General features: G+C 43.5%; 1 long non-coding RNA gene across 2 annotated transcripts in view; it reads right to left on the minus strand.

Moving 5' to 3' along the window:
* Positions 1 to 24,746, minus strand: part of LOC109455986 (uncharacterized) — a 151,701-nt gene that overhangs the window by 12,741 nt on the left and 114,214 nt on the right. Inside the window, exon 5 of one of the 2 annotated variants that reach the window (XR_002138784.2) lies at positions 19,160 to 22,266. The exons of the other annotated variant lie outside the window; for it this stretch is intronic. This is a non-coding gene — a long non-coding RNA (uncharacterized LOC109455986). Of the gene's footprint in view, positions 1 to 19,159; positions 22,267 to 24,746 lie in introns of those variants that run through there. 2 annotated transcript variants of the gene reach the window in all.

Here is a 24,746-nt window from a genome sequence, read left to right on the forward strand (position 1 = left end):
AATATTGATTTGCAGAGATCAATGAGCTGGTGGTCATGCAACAGTCATTCAGCGCATCTGATTAACATCCCCAGTCAACGTCAGCAAGTCAAAGTAAGTGTGGAAGGCAGGTCACGAAGTCCAGGTATGAGTATAAGAGGGTCTTTACTATTCCACTTGGTTATTAACCTACAGTGTACACTCTCCCTCTCACTCTAGAAAGCAAAGATTACTTGATAAGGTAATACAAAAAATTTTCGAATAGCTCTGTTACTCCAATTACATTGCTTATTTGTGAGTGAAGGACATTTTTTATTCATCCTTGCAACCAATCAGGGCTTAGGTGAATGAGAGCCACACATTCATTCATGCAAAAACATTGACTAAGCTCCCTTTATGTGCTGGGTACTGAAATGTGGGAAAAGTCAGGGTAATTGAGGCAGTTTCTACTGCCAAGGGGTTTACACATGGAAGGGCCTTAGACATGTAGATAAAAAGTGCAATACAGAGAAATAAGGGCAGTAATTGTTATATGCCCAGCACGTACAGGGAGCCTCAAAAGAGAGAAGAGACAGCTTGGATTGGGGAAATAAGGAGAGTTTCATTAAGAATAAGATGCTTGTGTCAATTTTGAAAGAAGAGTGAGTTTTTCAATTGGACTTGGGGAAAGAGCATTCCAAGGTATCATTGCCAAAAATTAAAGATAACACGTGCGCTGCAGAAATACAAGTAAGAATGATCTGTGGATGAAATACTCATTTACTAACCACCAGTTGAAGGATGGAGGAGTCTTGGGGCGCAGAGCCGTGTACACTGAGCAAGGGCTTCTCTTCCCAGAGAAGACAAGCATGGCAAATACAAAGTAGCGGGCAGAGAATGGAGCAGGACACATTAGAGGCTTGGCTGACTGAGCACCAAATAGCCACCATAGCCTGTGGATGCAATGTCTCAACTATGACCTTGGGGCAAGGCCAGCCAGAGCCCTTGATCTCCTATCTCAGAAGGATGCTTTCACATCCTTCTTACCTTCCTTTTTCATGTCTTAATATCTGACTGGCCTCAAATACTTTTCTCTGAAAATTGATTTTCAGGAGCGAACAGAAAACATTCACCACTTCACTGGATTTTTTAGCTTGAAATTCCCGGGATTGAAACCTGCCCGATGCTTCTCCCTCGCTGCCAAATGCACCTCCTCCTGCAGACAAAGAGAGGCCAGAAGTCCACCTACTGTAGCCGACTGCTCAAGCAGCAAGCACCCCATCTCAAGAAGCACTGGAAGGTCCAGATCCCCCATTCTTCTCCAATATTGCAAACCTGGAGTCGTTGAATAAGCATCCTCTATTAGGGCAGGAAAAAAAATTACATTCCTAGTGGCAGTCAGCGGGAGGCAGGGGCTCTTCCAGCTTAATGACTTGCAAATCAAAAGCATGAAAACCAGAATGCACCTTTTGAACCTCTTTCCCATTCAGCCTAGATGTCCTCATAATTTTCTCTCATAGCGTTCCTGTTATTTTTGCTACCAGAGCAATAACCTTCCTCGTGCATTTTGAAAATGTCGGAGGAGGAGCCGTCCAGTGATCTCAAGGCATATGTTTTTGATTCTCATAAGATTATGGATACCAAAGGAATAAAAATGGAAATCACTACTGCCAAGATATGAAAGAAAGTTTGCATAGTAAAATAATTTAAACCTAACATTTGGACCCAATAAGGCAAATGGAACGTTTTTTCCATATTTTTGGAAAATGTGCATTTTCTTCACATTAAGTGGTACCAATAAAAAATAATGATTCTCACTCAGTTTATTTCTATAAATTAGATTGGCTTATAGTGTTCCAGGACATGGTTTTGTATCAAGCTAGATGGCAAACACCTGGGCATAAAATACACTCAGCTATTTGCTTCCATGTGGGAGAAACAGGTCGCCATTCCTCTCTTCTAAATCTAGAGCAAAGGTCAGCTGAAACCAGTTAATATATTTAGTCCTCTCTATCTGCCGAGAATGAGTGTTACATCAACAGCGTGTTACGTCCACCAGCACAGCCAGGAAGTCCCTCCCAGATAGGGAGGTGACTGTTTCCCGATTAGAAACCGGGGTGAGTCTGCACTGAGTGCTGGTAAGGACATTTGACTCATCCTGGAATCAGATCAAGAAACAGAGAAGCGCAAATAATAAAGAAGGGTTTGAAAACACTTTTATACAGAATGCACGTGTGAATACAGTAATCTGGCGGGGGGGGGGGGAGATCTATCAAACGGGAGAGGAGCATGGCCCTCTAAACATTAAAGAAATGGTAGGTGGATGCAGATGAGGAGATGGGGAAATGGAAAAGAAGAACAAACAAGGAGGGAAAGGAGAGAGAAGAAAGAGGGAGATTAAAAAAAATGGGAGAGAGGGAAGAGATTACACATTGGATCTAGGGCTCCTGTTTAAAAATTTAAAAATTGAGAGAGAGCGAGAGAGCACGCATTAAGATGGAAGGTCTTCCTCCAGTGCTGAAGCAGCTGGAAAACCAAGCTGAGTCTACAATGGTGGTCTGAGCACCCACCAAGTCAGAACCAGGAGTGATGGTTCAGAGCTAGTGATGCCTCGGGTCCCACTGCTGCTGTAATTTGCTGCACACAAGTTACAGCAATCAAACTTGATGAATCCCTTCCTTCCGCATCTCTCAGGCCTGTTGGAAGGCTCAAAGAGAGACGAATGTGAATGAACTGTGATAGCTATAAAATATTCCACACATGGAGTGTGTAAGGTGGAAAGAGTGGAAGGTGGTGAATTATTTATTATCCTCTGGCTCAAGTGTCAGCTGTTTGTAAGTCTTCATGTCCTCCAGCAGCTGAGGCACCATCCACGGAGATTTAACTATAATTACCTTGAATCCCTATCTCACAAACAGTAGGAAAGCAAGCATCCTTCCCCAAATCCCAGGGGATTGTTAGGGGGCTTAGGTTTGCCCTGGTTTCTTCTAACTCCAATTTCCTACTCTTGCTGAATGCTCTATCCCTTCTCCAATATTCATCTTCTGCAGGTGTTGGGCTCTTCGTGTCCATCACTGGGGCCAGCCTACCTTCCGGCAATTCCCCCCATAGACTACTATGGATACTAGATTGGGCATATAGACTTCCACTAAGGATTTGAGGATACAGGGTGGTATAATACTGCAGCAAAGAACCAACATTAATTTCCAGTGACTCCTCTGTTAACAGTCCCTGGCTCCTCTGGGCACCAAAAATGCCTCACTGATCATCTCTGTGCAAGAGTCCCCACCCACCACCATCCACATCGACTCCATTTTCCCTCTCTCCTCTCCCATCCAGCTACCAACCCCCCAGTTCTGTCACTATTCTCGCTGCCCCTCTTGTTTGGGTCTGGTGCAAGGAAATCTCAACCCTGGCTACACATTAGAATCTCCTGGGGAGTTTTCCTTTTTAAAAAAATAACTCTAAAACAGCGATGCCCAGACCCAACCCCAGCCCAATGACGCCAGAGGCTCTGGAGCTGGGACACATGCGCACATATTTTTCCAAAGCGCCTAATGTGCAAGCAAGGTCGAAAATCACGTCGTCTAGCCCATCTAAGCCACATCCTGGGGAAAGCTCACCTTTATACTCAAAAAAGTCATCAAGGTATTTTGCTGAACAAAAGACAATTCTCTCCCGGGGAGAATTGGTGCCAGTTTTTTAACTGAATATTATTTTTTCCTGCCATTATTAACTATTATCTTAAGAAATTTGCCAACAATCCACCTTTCGTTATCCAGAGGTCTTCCCCACCATGAGCACTTCTGGACAAGTTCCCTTCCTGGCTCATTTTCCCAGGCCACAGGGTGGGAGGGGAGGCAGAGAAAAAAACAGGAATCTACACAAAGAAACCTGGTGTCTTTGTTGAGAGACTTGATGGCAGGTAGAAATTCAAAACTAAAATGGGAAGCTGATGTTATTTTGGAACCATGTAGACAGAAATATTCTCAACATCAGTGAGGGGGAATAAAAGCAGCCCCATGGTGGTATTTGGTTTTGTTTTAAAAATAAGCACAGAGTCATTTTTTTCTGAATATTTCAGAAAATTTATAGTCTATGGAGCAATGTGCCACATATATCCTCTCCTTTGGTCCTTCTAACCACCCCACGAAGAAGGTAAGCAGAGCAGGAATTATTGTCCATTTTTCCAGCAGAATAAATTCACACTCAGAGAGGATAAGTGACATGCCCAAAACCACACTGCTAGGACGTGGCAGAACTATTGCTTAAAACATAGCCCTTATCTTCGTTCTAGAGGCTAATGCAAACACCACAGACTGGGCAACTTATAAATAACAGAAATTTATTTCTCACAGTTCCAAAAATTGGAAGTCTGAGATCAGGGTCAAGTTCTGGTGAGGACCCTCTTCCATACTGCACACTGGGGACTTCTCATTGTATCCTCATATGGAGGAGAGTAGAGAGCAGCCAGCTTTCTGGTAACTCTTCTAAGGGCACTAATCTCATTCATAAGGGCTCCACCCTCCTGACCTCATCTGATCCTAATCACGCCCAAAGGCTCCACCTCCTAATTCTGTGGCACTGGGGGAGAAGGGTTTCAACATAAGAACTGATGGGGAATCAAATATTCAGTCTATAACGGCCCTCTTATTCCAATTTTGGTACCCTTTCTACCTCATCATGCGTCTTCCTTTGTATCACCTTGCTACCACTGCATTTTTCTTTATGCATGTGTGTACACACATACATGCACACATACACACACACACACACATGCCCCTCTTATAGGCTGGAGGCCACATTCTGCATAAAAATACCACCTGACAAGGCGGATCAAGGAAGACCATTAAATGCTCAAGAATATCCATGCCTTCTGTTTCTTAGATGAGAGATGAGAAAGAAAGTTTGAAACCTGTGACCCACCAAAAGAACCCTTTCCTGCCCGATTCCCTTTCAATCTCCTGCTGTGCCCTCACGCACTTCCCTTTGAGACTCTACGCATGTGGTCTCAGTAAAGGAGCTGATGTCAGGTCCTGCCTTCGTCTGAACAAGTCTATGTTACCAATCCCTTAGAGAAGTCCTTTTAGACTCTGTCTTTCCTGGGGGAAGGAAGGGTAATTCATAACCATCTAGAACTACGCTTCTCACAGAGCCCCACAAATGTTCATTAACCAGCTGGTCCCCGGATCTCAGAGTCACAGGGGCTCAGTGGGGGTCTGGCTCATCTCCATGCCTTTAGACAGGTAAAACTTCTGAGGAGGCAGGCAGCAGCTAGGAGGCTATAGGATGGCAAGTCCCTCTGGGGTAGCCACTGCCCACCTGTGCACAAATCAGGTCCTGTGTCCTTCTTTAGGGTCTCCCTAACCTCATCTAGAAGCAGTTCCCCACTTACAAATGGACACAGTCCTGCTCCCTTTAAAGCATGGAGTTGCCATCATGAGGTTAAGTGGTGCTGTCAGACCAAGGAGGTGACTTTGAGGTGTCAGTCTCCTCGTGTGCAATATGTTTGATTTTGAGTTATTTCTACAAGTCCCTTCGACTCAACTCTGTGCAGAAAACTTTGAATGAGAGAGAGGAGGACGATGAGATTCCTAAAAACACCTCTAAAAAACTGTTGTTTGACAGGACCTATATCACCACCTATTGCCAGGAACATAATGAAATCTCTCTGCCTCCACCCTTTCACCCTCCTCTCTGTGCTCTCTGAGACCCCAGCTTGGGGACTGAGCACATATGGGTCTAGTTGATCGATCCTGTTGTCCTCTGCTGCCATAAATTCAGACGGCCACAAATCAGCTTCAGCGAAACTTCAGCCTCAGACACGCACGCACTCCCATTCCAATCCTTGTGTCCAGGCTGAAATATGGCCGCATGTGTTCCCTTGTGCACTGCCGCCTGCCAGAGATGCCACCCTGTCAGAGATGGTTTATGGAGTGGCCAGGAGGCCAGAGCACAGTGGCCAGCTACCACCCCAGCCGAGGCGCCCCATGGCTTTGATCTCCGGCTAGTAGCCCATGTCACCAGTTGCCCACCTGCTCCTGAACAGGCCTGAAATACGATTTTCCAAAGCACCCGAGGCTCCGGGTTCTTCCTGCACTCCAACGCAGCACTGTCAGGGCTTCCTGCTTTTCTTCCTCGAGTAACTCCTTGTGACATCTCATTGTCACCAGCTAAATATAGAGCATTCCTGGTCTTCTTCCTTTCCTGGTGCTGACAGTTTACACAGAGCCTGCCCAGCCCTTTACATGAAAATACTCCTTCTTGGAGGCCCTTCTCCAAGAATCTGCACTTGCATGCAGGCAGGATACTAACTCAATGCAACTTTCAAACACTGAGTTTCCTGAGTCCTAGGAAATAGCCTGGCCTAGTCAATCCTGGAACAAGTGTATGCCTGTCTCCAAAGTAGTTTATGCTAGCTGAGAGATCCAAAATGGTGGAACAGATAAACACTGTGCCTGCATCCATCCATGGACACATTAAAATTACACCTAAATTACAGAACAGGCAACCTAGAGAACCAACTGAAGTCTAGTTGAACAAAAGTCTTATAACTAAAAATATAAAGAAGAAGCCACGATGAGACAGGTAGGAAGGGTGGAGACGTGGAACGGGCACCAAACCTCTCTGTGATAGTTGAAAATCAGGAGGGATATCTCGGCTGCAGAGGTTTCCCCCAGAGAAGCGAGGGACCCCAGCCTCATACCAGCTTCCCCAGCCCAGCATACTGGTGCCAGGGAGAGGAGCCCCCAAAACATCTGGCTGTGAAAAACAGTAAGGATTCCAACCATTTGGGTGGAATAGAAGGCTGCTGGGAAACCCAGGCATCCTCTTAAACGGCTCGCGCACAGACTCACTCGCTCGCAGGCACTCACCTGGGGCTCCAGCGGTGGGACAGTGACTCGGGGAGTTTTGGAGACATACAGGACACAATCTGAGAGGTGTGGCTTCAGAGAAGGACTGAAGGACAGTCAGCACTTTCGCGGTAACAGGTTCTCCAGCCTCCTGCCATGTAGCTGGCAGGTGGGCTCCATCTTTAATGTGTTGACCCCTCCCCCACAGGCCAAATCTGAATCTGATTGGCCTGGTGAGCTGTGTTGCTCCACCCTGCTGATTCAGCTGGGATGCCTCCCCACCCAGCTGACAAAGAGAGAATCCTAAATGCAGCAAGAGAAAGGCAACTAGTAACTTATAAGGGAGCTCCCATGAGACTGTCAGCTGATTTATCAACAGAAACTTTGCAGGCCAGAAGGGATTGACACAAAATATTCAATGTGATGAAAAGTAAGGACATACAACCAAGAGTACTCTACTCAGCAAGGCAATCATTTAAAATCAAAGGACAGAAAAAGAGCTTTCCAGGCAAGAAAAAGCTAAAGAAGTTCATCACCACCAAACCAACATTACAAGGAATGTTAGAGGGACATCTTTAAGATGGAAAAAAAAATCAAAATTATAAATAATAAAATGGCAATAGTTTCATGTCTATCAACAATTACTTTCAATGTAAATGGATTAAATGCTCTAATCAAAATACATAGGAGGGCTAAAGGGAACAAAAAAACAAAAATAACAAAAACACCTTACATATACTGCCTACAAGCCTCACTTCAGATTGAAAGACACACATAGACAGAAAGTAAAGACATGAAAAAAGTTATTTCATGAAAATGGAAATTAAAAAAAAAAAACACAAAAAAAGCCAGAGTATCAATACTTAAACCATACAAAACAGACTTTAAAACAAAGACTATAAAAAGAGACAATGAAAGACTCAGTAATCCCACTTCTGGGTATTTATTCAAAGAAACCCAAAATACTACTTCGAGGGGACATATGCATCCATGTGTTCATTGCAGCATTGTTTACAATGGCCAAGATGTGGAGGCAGCCTGGGAGTCTGTTGATGGAAGAATGGATAAAGAGGAGGTGGTACATACACACAATGGAATATTGCTCAGCCATGGAAGGGAATAGGTGTTGCCATCTGCAGCAGCATGGATGGACCTAGAGGGTGTTATGCTGAGTGGAGTATATCACCCAGAGAAAAACAGATGCAATGTGATTTTGCTTGTATATGGAATCTAAGAACAAAATTAACAAACAAAAAGGAAACAAAGTGTAGATACAGAAAACATTTCATGATTGTCAGATGGGAGGGGTGTTTGGGGTGTGGGTGAAAGAAGGGGAAGGGATTAAGAAGTACAGATTGGTTGTTACAAAGTAGTTATGGGAACGTAGGGTACAGCATAAGGGATATGATCAATAATGTTGTAATAACTATGTGTGGTGTCAGATGGGTACTAGATTTGTTGGGTTGATAGATGGGAGGGGTTTGGGTGGCATAGTGATGGGATTTAAAAGTACAAATTTGTAATTACAAAATAGTTATGCGGGTATAAAGTAAAGCATAGGGAATATAGTCAATGATACCGTAATAAGTATGAATAGTGCCAGGTGGGTACTAGACTAGTCAGGGGATCACTCCTCAAATTATATAATGTCTAACCACTGTGCTGTATACCTGAAATTAATACAAAATAATATTGAATGCCAACTGTAATTGATAAATTTGTAAAGGGGGAGAAGGGGAAGGGGAACAAGTGGTCCAAATTTCCAGGTATAAAACAAATAAGTCATGGGGATGTAATGTACATCATGGGGAATATAGTCAACAATACTGTGATAGCATGGTACGGTGTCAGATGGCTGCTGGACTTGTCATGGTGATCACTGCTTTAGGTATATAAATGTTGGATAACTATGGTGTACCTCTAAAACTAATGTAATATTGTATGTTAGCTATATTTTTAATAGAAAATGTTTTTAAAAAAAGAACAGAAGGGAAAAATAAGAGTAGTCTGTTCCATCATGATGCCTTCCTGGTCCCAAGAGAAGTCCAAAGCCTGAGCCAGAGTGGGTGAGACTCACTTGGGTAAGTACATAGCAGGAGCCTGGAGCTGTCCTGCTGCCTGAGCAGGGCTTCTCCACCTCAAGTATGCAGTGAACTCACTGCAGAGCTGTAGTGAGTTCCCCTCCCCAAAAATTGACATGGAATTGGTCTGAGTTACAGGAATTTGCAAAGCTCATCAAGTGCTGTACTATGTGCAGCTGAGGTTGAGAACAACCCAGTAAAGATAGGTGCCACTTTTCCCCCAGTGTTTCTCTTTAAGGCCCCCGTTGCAGGCCTGTGGAGAAGGTTCGAGCAGCATCCCAGCCTCTCTCACTATCGTTCAATCACTCGTGCTCTCATCTCTGCCATTTACTGAATGCTCTCATTGTGTTAGACACTGCGTGTTAGCGACAGGTGAAGTTCTCCAGAGAAACAGGACCAACAGGATTTTATGTATAAATATATATATGGAGAGAGAGACAGAGAGAGAGACAGAGAGATTTATTATAAGGAATTGGTTCACACGATAGGGAGAATGAGATGTACCAGCATCTACAGTGAGCAGAGACCCAGGAGAGCAGATGGTGTCAAGTTCCAGTCTGAGTCCAAGTCCAAAGACAGGAGAAGACTGATGTCCCAGCTTGAAGATGGATAGAGAGAATGAATTCTTTGCTCAGCCTTTTGTACTGTTTAGACCTCCAAGAGGTTGGATGAAGCCCACCCACATTCAGGAGGACAATCTGCTTCACTCAGTCTATTAATTCAAATTAATCTCATCTAAAAACACCCTCACAGACTCACCCAGAAAAATGTTTAACCAAATATCTGGGCACCTCATGACCCAGTCAAGTTGACACATAAAATTAACCATCACACACTGCTCTAGACACCACAGGAAATATTAAAAAGTTCTAGATTCTTGCTCTCAAGGAGTTTTCAATCTCATGGCAGTGCAAGATAAGCATGGAGAGCTAGCCGGCATGGCGTAGTGCAGCCACACAGAGAGTCAAGAGAGTGGGAGCTCAGAGGGAAAAGAGATCAGACCTGGGAGGGTCACCAAAGTCCTCCTGGAGAAACTGGGCTTACTCTGAGCTAAGGAAGGGGCTATGATGGGCTGATTTGTGACCCCTAAAAAATATGTTTAAGTCCTAATGCCCAGTAATGTGGTTAGAATGCAGATGTCATTAGGTAGGATAGGGTCATGTTAGAGTAAGTTGAGCCCTTAACCCCAGGACTCATGGCCTTATATGAAGAGGAGAGATACACAGAGAGGTGAGAGCCATGTGAAGACGAAGACATGGGGAAATGTCATGTGAAGATGGAGGCAGAGACTGGAGTGATGAGTCTACAAGCCAAGGACCACCGAGGATTTTCATCTGCCACCAGAAGCCAGGGGACACATATGGAACATTTTCTCCCTCTGAGCCCTCAGTGGCATCAACCCTGCTGACACCTGATGTCAGATTTCTAGATTCCAGAGCTATGAGAGGATAAATTTCTGTTTCAGGCCACCCGGTTTGTGGTACTTTGTTAGGGCAGCCTTAAGAAACAAAGATAGAGGCTAAGTCCAAGTGGACACGCAGGGAGGGGAGGGAACCTCAGGAGGCCCAGAGGTAGGAATAAATAATACACAGGAAGGACAGAAAAAAATCCCACTTAGCTAGAACAAAGAATCTCAGAAAAGGAATAATAGAAAATGTGAATCAGAGCTGCCACCTAACATCTTGTTTCCCTGGGGATCACATGCTACTTCCTTGTCTTGGGGGAAACTTGCCACCCATCACCTCACCCTCCACCCACATGGTACAAATGAGAGCTGCCTTCCTCTTACCTGGACACTGTAATTATGAGGGTGACCGTGTGACGACCCAAACACCCTACCCCACCTTCTTGGCCACGGTAACTGGTCCATGGATAGGCACTGAGCCAAGGCAAGACAATTAGAGACTTTCCTTGGGACTTTTTATTTGTATTATTATTAAAAATGGTCGAAAAGAACCCCTTTTCCTCTGATCACAAGCCTGTGAAACATGAACTTGACACTGCCCTCAATCATGTCCATATAATATAAAAAAATAAGGAGATAAAATGATTTTTATATTATTCAAGCTGCTAGTTCTAGATACTAAAGTTTTTGGAGCTGCACTTGAATTTTTACTCTACTCCTTTGCAGTTCTTCTATCAATTCTGTGAGCTACCTCAATAACCTGCCCCTTACACATAAAAATAAAAATAACTCTTTCAAACTAACTCAGATCAATTTCTATCACTCACTATTGAAGGAGCCCCAACTAGTACATTATGGGAGAAAGCATATTCCCTGCATCCTAAATAGCTTTCAATGCCAGGCTGCAGGGTTTATTTTTAACCGTTAGCTCGAGATTGTTAACTGGAGTCTGTAGAATCTGGCTTCGGGGTTCCCTATGAAAATCCAGAAAATATGTGCAAAATGCACACAATGCACACACTTCTGGGAAGAGGCAGCATAGATGCCAGCAGATTCTCAGTGGAGTCTATGACCCCCAAAAAGATTAAGGACCACTAATGTGAGCAACAAGGAGCCTTTATAAACTTAGGAATCACAGAATGAATTATCCTCCACTAACAGACACCCGATCATCCATTCAACAAATACACTGTCAATCCCAAAGGAAAGAGCTGTTGGGGATGTGAAGACATATGTGATAGGATTTCACCTTCAAGGAGTTGTCGTCAGCATGGGGCAGTGATGGGCATACACATAATTTTAATGGCAGGTGAGAGAGGGTAAATAATGCAATGGCAGTTCAAAGGCCAGTGCCTGGAACTTTTTCTATAGCCTGAATGAGCAGTTGTATTGCAGTAAATAGAGCCCTGGATGGATTCCTCCCTCATAATGGACCTTGGATAAGTCAGTTTCTCAGAATCTCAATGTCTTCATTTTCAAAATGGATACAAGGATGCTGTCAGAGCACTTCACAAGATGTTGTGCAGTTCTAACAAGAGAGAAAATAACTATTCACTTGCCTAAAGCCTGGAAACCCTTGGACAAGACAGACAACACCCATTAGGAGAAACCTGCTTTGGACCCAGCTCGCGCTACTCAGGTGTGGCCCTGGGACCATGCTGCCCAGCAGCCAGCATCTCCTGGAGTTTCGCAGAGACACAGACCTCGAGCCTCATCTCAGACTTTTTGAACCCAAATCTGCAAGATCCCTTAGGTGATTTGTATGCAAATTAAAGTTTGAGCCCCACTCATCCACGTAGCTCTTAGCATAGTGTAATTCTACTGACAGAGAAGGAAACACACTTAGGGCACACATTAGCATAGGGACTGGGCAGGGCCCAGAGCTGCCCAGGTGTGCTGTGGGCTGGCTGCCAGGCCGATCAGGCTGGGCCTCCTTAGAACAGGGGGTGTGGACAGGGACATTAGCTGCCTGGAGCACAGGATGCAGTGGGCCACAGTGTGTGAGCCAACCCTAGAGCCGGCCATCCGTCCTGCCAGATGCTGCTGCTTCTGCACCACAGACATATGGTCTCCTTGAATCTCCCCTCAGAGTGACACGAGCATACTTCACATACATCAGCGCTCTCAGAGGAGATTAGCAAACATCTGGGGAGCACAGCCTGCTGTATTCTGCTAGCTGGAGGAGCAACGGGGCCCAAGGAGTCTCTTGGGGTGCTGAGCACAAACCCAACCCAAGAACTGCCAGTGGGACTGGGGCGTCCGAGCTGTCAGCAGTTCCCGGCTAGGCTCCCGATGACCACAACACAGAGCTGAGAGCCTAGGCCACCAAGAACTCAGGGTCTGGGGAGTAGCCATGGCAGGTAAACCGAAAGGATTGCCCTGGCTCAGCTGGTTTCAGAAGCACTACATTAAACAAAGCTGAGTTTGTTCCCTTACAGAGGTGCCTTTAACCTGTGGCGTGCACTGTGACTCTTCCAAAACAACATACAGTAGGCTTTATTTCCCAAGCACTTTTGATCCAGAAGCCTTCCTCTCTGGGTTAGTCACCCCGGCTGCCACCCCAACATACCATAGACCGCGTGGCCTAAACAACAGGAATTTATTTCTCACAGTTTTGGAGGTTGGAAATCCAAGATCAAGGTGCCGGCCAATTTTCTTTCTGGTGAGAGCACTCTTCCTGGCTTATAGACTGCCACCCTCTCACTGTGTCCTCACAATTCAGAGACAGAAAGAGGAAGCAAGCTCTCTGGTGTCTCTTCCTAGAACATCATCCCACCATGAGGGCTCCACCCTCACGACTTCACCAAAACCTAATTACCTCCCAAAGGTCCCATCTCCCAAACCATCACATTGGAGGCTAGAGCTTCCAAATACCGTCACAAACGTGAATGGCGGGGGTAGGGGCAGAGGGGAACAGGGGGACAATTCAGTCCATAGTGCTATGCTGCCTTAGGTAGGTAGGATGTGTTCAGAGCAGACTTTGGAAGATAATAGTAAAGATGGAGGTGAGAGAGAGAGCCCTTTGGGGAAGGAAGATAATCCATGAATGTCCGCAGCAGGAGGTTTCAGGCTTTCTTGTTCAGGGCGATCAGGCAATCAACGCATCTAGGTATTTGTATCAAACATTCCAGATGCACCAGAAAGTTTGCTACAATAATAAGCACCATCGCCATTTCTGAGCACTCAGTATGAGCCATAGGCACATTGGGAGCTGGCTTTATATACGTCATCTCATTTCATGATATGAACTACTGTTTGAGGAAACTTCTATTCTCGTCCCCATTTTCAGATAATGGGAACTAAGGCTTAAAATAGTCAGTGAGCTGCTGGAAGGCTTACAGCTGGTTGGCAGCTAGTTATTGGTAAAGCCACCCTAGATTTCTCTGACTTCAGGCGCCTGTTAAAATGCTATAAAAATTCCTCATTCCTTGGCGCATGGGAAGCATTATGTCCCAGGTCCTAGGCTTAGAGTGTTGGGGTCACCTTTCTGGTAGGCAGTCATTCCTGGTGACTCTGGGGAGGACACCTATAGAACATGTCTCACCTTGAAGTGCAGGGCCCATCTCGCCTTAGTTTTAGGTTTTAGGTTTATCACCTCGTCTTGTCTCCATATTTTCATATAGTGGTTTCTTCACACTCACCATATGGTGTATTTAAAGACTAGGAAAGCCTGAAACAGTAGGCACAGAGCTTGGGTTGAGCTACTGACATTAATCTCCACCCACCTCTGTACCTCTGTAATTAGCTATTTAGTTGGTTAAAAATGAATAGCGTCTGTGCTTCACACATCCATCTGTCGAGGCATATTTTCATATTTGCAAATTTCAAAAAGAAAACAACTCATCACTCTCGCCCAATAAACTTAGCTTTTTGCAAATAAACTGCTACGAAGTTGTCTTCAACACAAAACACTTCCAAGGTCTTGCCTCTAACAGGACAGCATACCTTGTCAGGAATGAATCCATGGATTCCGTAGGAATGTGTTCCTCTTAGCATAAGAATCACCCCTCCCTATGCCAGCTTCATTTCCGGTGGAAGGAGAAAGAGTGAAAAAAACCTAAAGCTGGGATTTTTCAGATGCAAGAGAATATGGGCAAAAAGGACCTGACCTGAGAGCAGGGTACAGGGTTTCCTGCCCTGTCTCTTCTACTAGCAAGCTGGATGAACTCCCCCTGCAATACACACACCACTCCCCAAGTCCTCACCTGGAAAATGAGGGGGTGCACCACTAACACCTCAGACCTGCAGTTCATGATCCCACGAATGATGGATCTCATGGTGACATTTGTCCTCCAGCCCCAGTTCAGATTCCTGGGAAATGCCAAATCTGCCTAATTCACCCCAGGGGAGCGCTACACTTTTGATCAGAAGAATCTCAAAATAAGAAGCTTTAACCTAAACCATTCCAAACACGTGGAAATTCAGTCTCTCTCTCAAGTTTTTTTCAAAGGGCATCCTAAATACTGCACAGTAATCTAAACAGCACTCATGGTGCCTAAGTTCTTTATCTCTGGCCGAAATTTTTTCTGCTGAAATAAAAAAATTAAGACAAGGTTTCCGTCATATTCTGGGTCATGAAGTTATATATATTTGGCAATAGAAATTACATTGCTTTCCAATCTTTTCCTTTCTCATTTTATTTTTGTTACTAATTTTAAAATTACTAATTATTTTAAGCCTCTGCAAAAGTAGTGAAGATAATACAACGGCAACCTGTATACTCACTGCCTAGATTTACCACATGTTCCCACGCTGCCATTTTTGCTAAAGCAAAAGGAGCAATGGTTTTTAAAAGATATAAACCACTACAGATGTGGTTAGTCACCTCCCTACTTCCGATTCACTGCCTTTTCTTCTCTGCAGAGGTCACCACTATAAGAAATTGATGTCTCAAAAAAAAAAAAAAGAAAGAAATTGATGTGTCTGCCTCTCATGTAGGTTTTTATACTTGTACTATATATGTATACACACAGTAATATAAAGCACTATTTATGAATTTTAAAATGTACATCAATGGTATCATATTGACAACACCATTTTAAAATTTGATATTTTTTCCCCCTCAACAAATATTTTTAAGGCTCATCCATATATCACTTATTTTATCTACTGTGTGAATATACCGGAAATGAATAAGTTGATCCTAAGTTTTTTTGCTGTTATAGACAATGCCACTGTGACGATCCCAGTTAGTGTTTTTTTTGTACACATATAGGATATTTTCTCTGGGGCATATACACCTAGCAGTGTTTGCACCAAGTTACAGTTTTACCAACACTGCTAACCTTTCGCTGTGCCAGCCTTTTCCATTTTTTCCAAGTAAATGAGTATGAAATGGCATTTAATATTTTCCTTCATTCTAGTGAGTCTGATGATCTTTTTGTATTTCTACCGGCTATTTATGTTTCTCTATTTGTGATGTGCCAAATAAAAATCTTTAGCTATTTTGTGTATTGAACTACTTTTCTCTCCCTTACTGATTTGTGGGGATTTTTGTATGTTCCAGATACTAACCCTTTATCGGTGTCCGTGCTAAGAACATCTCCCACCCTGTGGCTTGTCTTCTCACTTCGGCCATGGTTTCTTTTGTCATGCAGAGGTTTGTAATTCTAATGTCGGCAAACGTATTCAACATTTGCTCTTTGGTTTGCTTTTTCTGTGCCTTGTTCAACTAGTCCTTCTCTTTTCTAGGGTCATATGTGTATTCTCCTGGTCAATCCCACATAGACTACATGGTCTCAGCGTCTACCATCTTTTCTCCTCATTTCTTTTAAAGGTATAATAAAGATTATTTGTTGCAATTATGAAAGTAAGACATAGTGATTACAGAAGGTATAGGAAAAGCAGAAAGAAAACACATTAGTATATTACTAGGTAACTTATAAGCTAATTCTTATTATCCTTTAAAGACATGACTCACCAGAATGACTATTTATAGCCCCTTTCTATATCACTGAAAGTAATATGTTATGTGGTGGTCAGGGTTGAGCTCTGGAGAAAGACAGGACTGGATTTGACTCTTATCTCTACCATGTTCTAGCTGATTTATCTTGTACATGATATTTATTTCCTCCGGGCTCTGGTTTCCTCTTCTGTAAGATAAGGATGCCAACTCCTGTATTGAGCTGCTATACACCCTAATCTACATCAAATTTCCCGTGTCAGACCTATAGCTGGAAAACTCTTTCCTTACAGAATCCTGTGCCCTGTTATATATCAGTGTACACAGTTCCCTGGGGAAACTAAGAACAGAACCATGGACCGTGCTTCTTGACTTAAGCCCAAGGGATGGACACGATCCCAGGAAAGACGAATTTCATGGAGTCAATAAAACTGCTAGCAAGCCAAGACAATGACTATTCCAGGGTCTGTTCCATTAGTCACTAGACTACTTCTTCCATTTACAAAAACGCTTTACACAAATAGTGCCTAAAACGGCATGGAAAACTAGCTGGAGAACAAAAGCCACTAACTGACCTCATCCCCAGTACTTCCCTGATCAAAGGAGTTAATTAACAAAGGGGAAAACAATTGACTTTTTTGGAATTATATAATTCCATTGTTTTTTTGCCAGGTATCGGATTTCACCACCCACTGCCATGGTGTCACGTCATGAAAGAACTTATTGTTACATACACAAAGTTAGAACAAGCTCAAAACTTTGCAAGTATAATTCCACATTCTTTGTCTCATTGCAATTGACATCTTCAGGTTAATAGGCAGTTACATCCACGAAACATGTCATGCTTTGAATGAACGTGGCTCATGTTGAGATGGCCCTCGCCCGAAGAAAGACTATTTTTAGGAAGCTTGGCAAAAGAAATTAAAGTTTTCAGCCCAAGCATGTGCTGCCAAATAACTAACTCAACCAAATTCTTTATTACCAGAAGGGAAAAAAAGCAACAAAATAATGAAATCTTTTTTTTCACCATTTTGGGAATTGCCTTCCCATGTCTCTAACTCCCCGCAGCATTCAGAATCTCCTTCACAGAACTGTGAGAATAGCTTCCTTGTAGGACAGTAGAACTTGAAAGTCAAGCTGGAGGTCATCTGATTAGAATCTCTTGTCCTTTCATGTTTTGGGAGGAATCAGGGAGGTTTTATTTTGTTTAAGGTGAACACCTGATCAAAGCAGGACCAGGTTCACTTTCAAGGACCCCAGGGCTATGGATTTCAGATAAAGAAGAATCTCATACCATACTCGGACACAATAAAAATTCTTTAAGATATAAAAGCAAACTCCCTAGATGTAGACCTCATAGTTGTATAAATCCAAATTATATAATTTTCTAACAAAAATTGAGCTATAAATAAAATACATACTTATTGGGCCAGGAGTCCCCCTCAAGGGACAATGGAGAAAGAGTCTGAATATATGTGTTTTCATCTTGACATTGTGATGCTCTGAACAGCAGTCTCGGCAGGTTAGACCAGCATCTTTGTTCTTGTGGACCATTGCTCCCTGACTGGCCTCTCTATCTCCAGTTTCTTACCTCTTCTAATCCACCCTCTATACCAATGGGTCTCAAAGTGTGGTCCCCAGGTCGGCAGCATAGATACCAACGAAGACCATGTTAGAAATGCAAAACTTGGGCCTGACTCTAGACCCACTAACTCATGAACTCTGGGGCGAGGGCCAGCATCTGTGTTTTAAGAAGCCCTCTAGGTTATGCTGTTCACACAAACATTGGAAAGCCTCTGGTCCACACTGATTCCTTGCAGTATAAGTCAAAGCCCCCTAGCACAGCTCAAAAGACTATCATGACCCAGCCCTCCTTAGGCCTCCAAGGTCGTCCTCTGATTCTCCCTCCATCTCCCCACTCCACTGTTTGCAATGGACCATACTACAGAGCAATACTGACTGACCTCCTCCATTCAGCTTTCCTTCCTCTATTCCCATCAAGTTAATCAGCCTTTGTCTTCTGTGTTTGTTTGTTTGTTTGTTTGTTTGTTTTGCATGTTTCCATGGTTAAAAGTACCTTGTTAAATATTTAAGGATACTGGTCTACTCCACTAACCTGTGAGGTCTTTGGAGACGTATAATCATTCACCCTGTTTTTCATCAACTATTTATTGAGTGCCAGGCACACAGGTGGGTGCTCAGGAAACAGTGGCACAGATGGAACCTCTCTCGTCTTTGAATCTTTATCACCTAGCATGATAATGTTGTGATGGTTTTTTTCTTTTTCTTTTTCTTTTTTTTTTTTTTTAATGAGAATGAGATTAGGAATTAGCAAGCATCTACTCCAACCTCTCCAAAATCCTTAGGTTGCTTTTGAAGACCCTCCCTAATTTGACCCTGGCCTATTTTTCCGTACTTAAGCTCCCCTTCTCTCCTTTGGCCTTTCCATTTCTTCTGCCCAGCCAAATCACATTAATCTTTCAAAGCCCGGATCCAGTCCCAGGTCACCCAGTAAAACATTCCTGACAACCTTAGTCACTGTTTATTATCAGTATTTGTTAACTGTGTCATTCCATCAACTATTACCTTGTATTATTAGGTATCACATATGCATTTCTGTTTTACATCCCCAACTAGATCTTGAATTGATCTTAAAGAAGACTAAGGCCTGATTCTTCTCCCTTTCTTGAGAGCAAAATAGCACAATGGTTAAGAGTGGGTTCTCTGGAGTCAGAAAGCCCATCCAGGCTTGCAAGAAGCAACGTTGAATTCCCAAAATCCTCAACATTTAAACATTGTGGAATCATATAATACAAGTAAATCCTTCTTGTTTCAATTTCCCCAAGGACACCCTTCTGTTATTATTCCTGCAACTGCCCAGCATAACAAGGGATGATATGATGGGTCCCTGAGTGATTATCCACAAAGAAAGAGACCACAGGGGTAAAAATAAATGGGGTGACTTTTAAAGTATCCTTTATTTGTAAATTATTCTATTTGAAGCAATGCATTCCCCTAAGTTGCAAAATAAGTGTTGTTATGACCCATGAATGTGAGCAAACGCACAATCTTCAAACTATAAAAATGATATTCATATCTTTATCATAACAGAGGAAGCAAGCAATTAACTTTTAAATATGGATCTTGATTTTCATTAGAAAACTAGGCATTTGAAAACAGTCAATAACTTTTAGCTTTTCAAAGCATTGTGGTTTGATTGATTTAGTCAACTTTAGGAAGGAAAGATAAAAAAATAAAAACTGTTTCCATTAATATTATAAGACTCACTGGCACCTAATGAAAGATTTTAAAAGAACCTGTGATTTCTAGGAAAGAGTGGTACCAGTAGACAGGCTGTCCCCTTATTTCTCCTTTCTATCCAGGAGAGTTGTGCTAAAGGCTGGCCCCAAGGTTCCAGAGAGTTCTAAGTGGTGGGAAGTATCATCTCATGAGTGTGATGAGGACCTGGGGACCCTGTGAGAACTGCTGATACTTGTGTGGCATTTTTCCACCTCACATTTGTTTTCCTAGCTGTTTAGAGGTGCCAGTTTGAGGCTCTGAATGGAGAGAGGATGCCTGTTTGGTGTGCCCCAATTGAAAAGTCTGATTAGTAACGGCCGGAGCTGAGAGTGGCTTTCCACAGGAAGTCCGCTTTGCTTCAGCGCTAGAAATCAGTGTGACGTCTAGCATAGCCAAGTGTCCCTGCAGGACCCCACTGGGAAATCACTAGAGTTTTATGAGGTTAGCTGCAGTTTTTGTGTAAACAACATAACGTTTTATGATGGGAAACCTAGCCCTTTGCTTTTTATGTAAAAGCATCGATTAAGGCTTTTTTTAATGTTTGAAATGTAAAGAAGTGTGAAAAACTAATGTTGTTTCAGAAATGGTCCAAGGAAAAAGATAATGCAGTAGCTACAAGTTTAATGATCTTTCTCATAAAATTATGTAGGGGATTTGTGATGTGTGGCAATAAAAAATGGTTTCGTTGCCTCTAATTTTCCCAGCTGTGGATTAAATGTTTTCTAATGGATAATATCACTACTGTCTATACTCATTATTTATTCCATCACTGACTTACTATAGTTCTAAGAGGAATCTCGATAAATTCACGTATTAGATTATTTAATTAAAATATTTTAAATAGCAAGATTTCTTTATTTTTATAATTGTTTATTGGGGAGGGGGTGTTGCCAAAACTACCTTTTGTAAAAGACAATTTAGACTTATTGGGGGATCACTTCGTAAGTTATATAAACGTCTAACCACTATGCTGTATACCCAAAACTAATATAATATTGAGTGTCAATATAATTGAAAATTTTTTAAAAGACCACAAAAAATGTAATAACCAAATTCAAATACCTGTTATTATACCTTTGTCAAAACCCACAGAATGAACATCACGAATGAACCCTAATGTAAACTGTGGACTTGGGGTGATAATGATGTGTCAAAGTAGGTTCATGACTCAATATTTCTGCTCAATTTTGCTGTGAATATAAAATCGCTCTAAAAAAAATAAAGTCTATTTTTTAAAAAGTCTCTGGTGTATGTGTGTGTGTGTTAGTACTAGGGTGAATTTCATGTTCTGTCTATCTGTGGTCTAAGCCTAAACCTCTTTCTGTTTCACAATTCGTGACATGTTGGAAATGTTTCTAAAATGCCTTGGCTCTTGTGCTGGGCTTTGGTGCCCCAACGCGTGCTTGGGTACAGGGTACTCTTGTCCCCAGAGCCCCACAGACAAGACTAGAAGCAAAGAAGGAGATTGGCCTCACTGTGAACCGCCCCCAGGGCATACCCAGGAAATTGCTTTCTGGACCAAACCTTTGACAACACAGCATTTTGCTGCTATTCACCGTTTTCTTGTAAAAGTTGAGGTTGGAGGAAAAACCCTAACACTGACATTTTCTGCGGGCTGAACCTCAGGCAATCAAGGCCTGCCCCTGCCCAGGGTTCACCTCCTTGTGATAACATGGAACGATTATCAAATTAGCTGCTTTTGTTCTCAGGTCATCATAAAAGAGCATAGCATCTGGAAGGTCAGAGCAAATTACTGGGATTTCCAGAATACACTTTGTCTATAGCCCATGAGCATGTTCTGAGACAATGAGATTGTCTGATATATTTTGGACCGATGGGCAGAGAAAATGACACAACAAGGGGGAGATAGATACCCAACAGGGGAGGACATCACACAAAGAAAATGCCTATTTCTTCCAAAGTGGGCAGAGAGTGTAGGGAGGGTCCAGGAATAAGACACATCAGGGTGGACCTTGCTGTGATCACCCAAGCACCCCAGCTCCACACACATACACTGGCACACACCTCGTTTCCCAAGGAGCACTCAGGGCTTGGCCCGTAGTTAACAGAAACCTCCAGATTCATGTCTTTCCATGAGGTGATGCTCCGACACTGTTGAACTAATGATTCCTGTTCGTTCACTCATTCACTTTTTCAGTGTGCCCACGCTCTGAGTGAGGCTAGGGATACAAAATGCAGACAGAACTTAGACCCTGAGCTCAATCCACTTCTGGTCTTTGTACATCATCCTCCTTGAGAGACACAGAAAGAAAGCAGACAAATCTCCTTGTTGTTCATTGCGTGCCTGGAAAGTCGGCCCGGCCCTTCACCAGGGGCAGTCCTCGTGCTCTGGCAGAACTTGCAGCTGCTGCCCATCTGCCCCACTACCTTGCTTTCGACCCCGGGGTTGACCTGCAGAGACCACACTTATTAAAGGCGAGAGGTCATTTTCCCCTGTTCTTGCCGCACGTTGGCCCATTATGGGCCGAAACTGCTGAATTACACGTGGTGTTTTATGAGATGCTCAAGTGTCAAGGAGTGATGGAGTGAAGGTTGCCATGCAGATCCTGACACAGGCCACAAAGGGGGCCCTGGGAGCCTTCCTGGTGAGGCCAGTCCAGCTGCCGCCCAGGGCGCCCTCGTTCACGGTCACATGTAAGTCCTTGTGCTTTTACCGTGGTCTCCCCAGAAGTTTACCCCCCCTTGGAGAACAGTTCCATTTCTGTAGCCTTCACTTTTTCTTTCACCTCCCTAGAAAAATACAAACTGAAAAACATAGATTGCATTTTTAAATGAAAGAGGAGACATTTTACAAATAAAAGAGAGGGGTGAGAAGGGTGACCGAACGATTCCTTCTTACATCTCAAGCTAAGAGTAAGATCTGGGACTTCCAAAAAGGTATGACTCTTAGAAACTGATTAATTTTTAGATCTTAAAAAGCCATACGGTCTCTTTAAAGAGCAATGAAAGCCTGATTCAAGTTGTTAAATTTTATGTTGTGTGTAATGTTGTAATTGATGTCAAACCTTTCACATTTTCTTACCACTGACATTGGACAGTGTACTCCACTCAAGGGCTCAGTTACCAGAGTCGAGATTAAGTAACCTAACCAGGAAATAAGGGCAGAATGAAATTTTATTACATGGAATTGAGAAGTTCAAATGCAAAATAATTAAGTCGGAGCCAAATATAGCCATTCTCTCTCCCATCAGTTTATTTTGGTGGATAATTGGCTGCATTAGGTATTTCACTGTGCTGCATATAAAACTTTATTGCCCTTGTAAAGTGCATGCTGTGAATTCTGATGCTTCTGTGTGTTTGGGGGACCATAATTGTTCCCTTTGCAGACCAGCACTGCTTCCCTAGATCCTGAAACCAAACTAGGCTTTCAGGACAACTGCACCTGAAAGTCCCCAGTGCCGGGACGTGTGTGAGGAGTTCAGATCTGTGCTGAGGACAGAGTGCCCGTAGCAATTGGGGAACTAGCCCCTTGGACCTCGCAGCCCATGGAATGAAAAGACCAAGCAAGATGCCTGCCCATGTGAGGTGGCCTCTGCCGAGTCACTGCTGGGGTTAGGGTGTTTGCACTTGAGTGCTCAGGAATTAGTAAGTCACCACTCACTGTCGCTCACCAGAGATCAGTGCTTGTGATACATCGATTCCGTTTTACTATGGGGGGTCTTTTTCGAGGTAGTCTCACCACTTCCCCTCCGCCCTTCTCAGAAATGCGGGCTGTTTGTATACTGCCGAGCGCCCGCTTTCCTGTGCATTCAATACCATAAGGACAACATGGATCTGACCTAATTAGAATCCTTTTCTGGGAAAAACAGTATGTGGCTACATACGGTTTCAGTTAGGTTCCAAAAGCTTTCCTATTCTTTCGACTCCAACAATACGCCTGAATCCCCTTCTGTGATTGTTTTTACAAGCAGATTTTGCAATGTATTCCCCCAGGTAACCCACTGTGGCCTCACTCCTCTGCCCTGCATCCTTCCCTGCCCTTCCAGATTGTTCTCAGTGTAGTTTATAAGACCTCTAATCCCCTGGACATTGGAATCCTCAGACCGCAGGGCCACAGGAGAGCTGAGTCATCTGGGAGAATCATTGCTTCACTCTACTCACACACATGAGCCTCTATTCCATGGACCCTACTTTTCTAGGTATTGGGGACATGACGATAATAAACCGGAGTTTACAACAACTTAGGGTGGAAAGCAGCATCTCATGTCATGGTCCTGTGCACCCCAGGACTTTCTGAATGTCCTAAAATGGTAGGCAAAATTGCATATTTGTGTACTTTTCTAGGCAAAGGGTCTGGAGCTCTCAGCAGTCTCTCCAAGGGCTCTGTGGCCCTTGCAAAGAGAAGTTAGAAACCACTGGGCTAGCAGGAAAAACAGACTATTAAATAATTATAATGTCACATATAAAGAGCTTTTATAAGAGAACTGTGTGCCTAGCACATTTTCAAGCTCCCACATCAACATTGGTTGAATTTGTACCAAGTGGAGTGGGAGCTGGAAAAAGGGAGAACAATTATTTATGCCAGGGGCGGGGTCGGGAGGGGAGTATTAATAAATGTTTTAAGAGGAAGTCACACTTGAATGAGTTTTTGAGACATGAGAGAGAGTGTGCCAGGAGTAGGTGTTCTTTGCAGAAGCATGACTAACACGGGAAAGAGTGGAGACGTGAAGGAGTGAGGTGAGTTCAAGGAAGGGGGAAAGTTCAGAGGTAAGGGTGAGGGTGAGGGTGAGGGTACAGGGCATGAGGTGAAACTGCACAGGAGGGTGGGCTCCTGATCATGAAAGGACCCAGCCTCTCCAGAGGAGCTGGATCATTGCGTCTACCCCTAACATTTGCAAGGCCCAAGGCTAGAATACAAAAGGAGGCCCGCTTACCATATTGTACATGTTTAATATGATTTCATGAGTCATGCCAACAAACTGCTTAGTAAGTAAATTTTCTCCTCCTGCTTTGACAAGTATCCCCTCAAAACAACCTGGATGGCCAGGTTCCAGATGGAATTCTCAGTCTCTTTAGAGCTCCATCCCAGGGCATGGCAGCGTGAGGAAAGCCAACCCCTGGCCTCCAACCCTTGGCCTGCCCACCTTGCTTCCTGCCCCTGGTCAGTACCCCATGGTCAGTGGCCCACACATTCAAACTCCATCTGTACCCCTGTAAACAGCCACCCCTTGGCCCTCCCTGGAGCCTAGAGGTATGCATTACAGACCTCAGGTCTGCCATCCCAG

This window comes from Rhinolophus sinicus, linkage group LG05 (assembly GCF_036562045.2).
Source record: "Rhinolophus sinicus isolate RSC01 linkage group LG05, ASM3656204v1, whole genome shotgun sequence".
Classification (NCBI taxonomy): domain Eukaryota; kingdom Metazoa; phylum Chordata; class Mammalia; order Chiroptera; family Rhinolophidae; genus Rhinolophus; species Rhinolophus sinicus.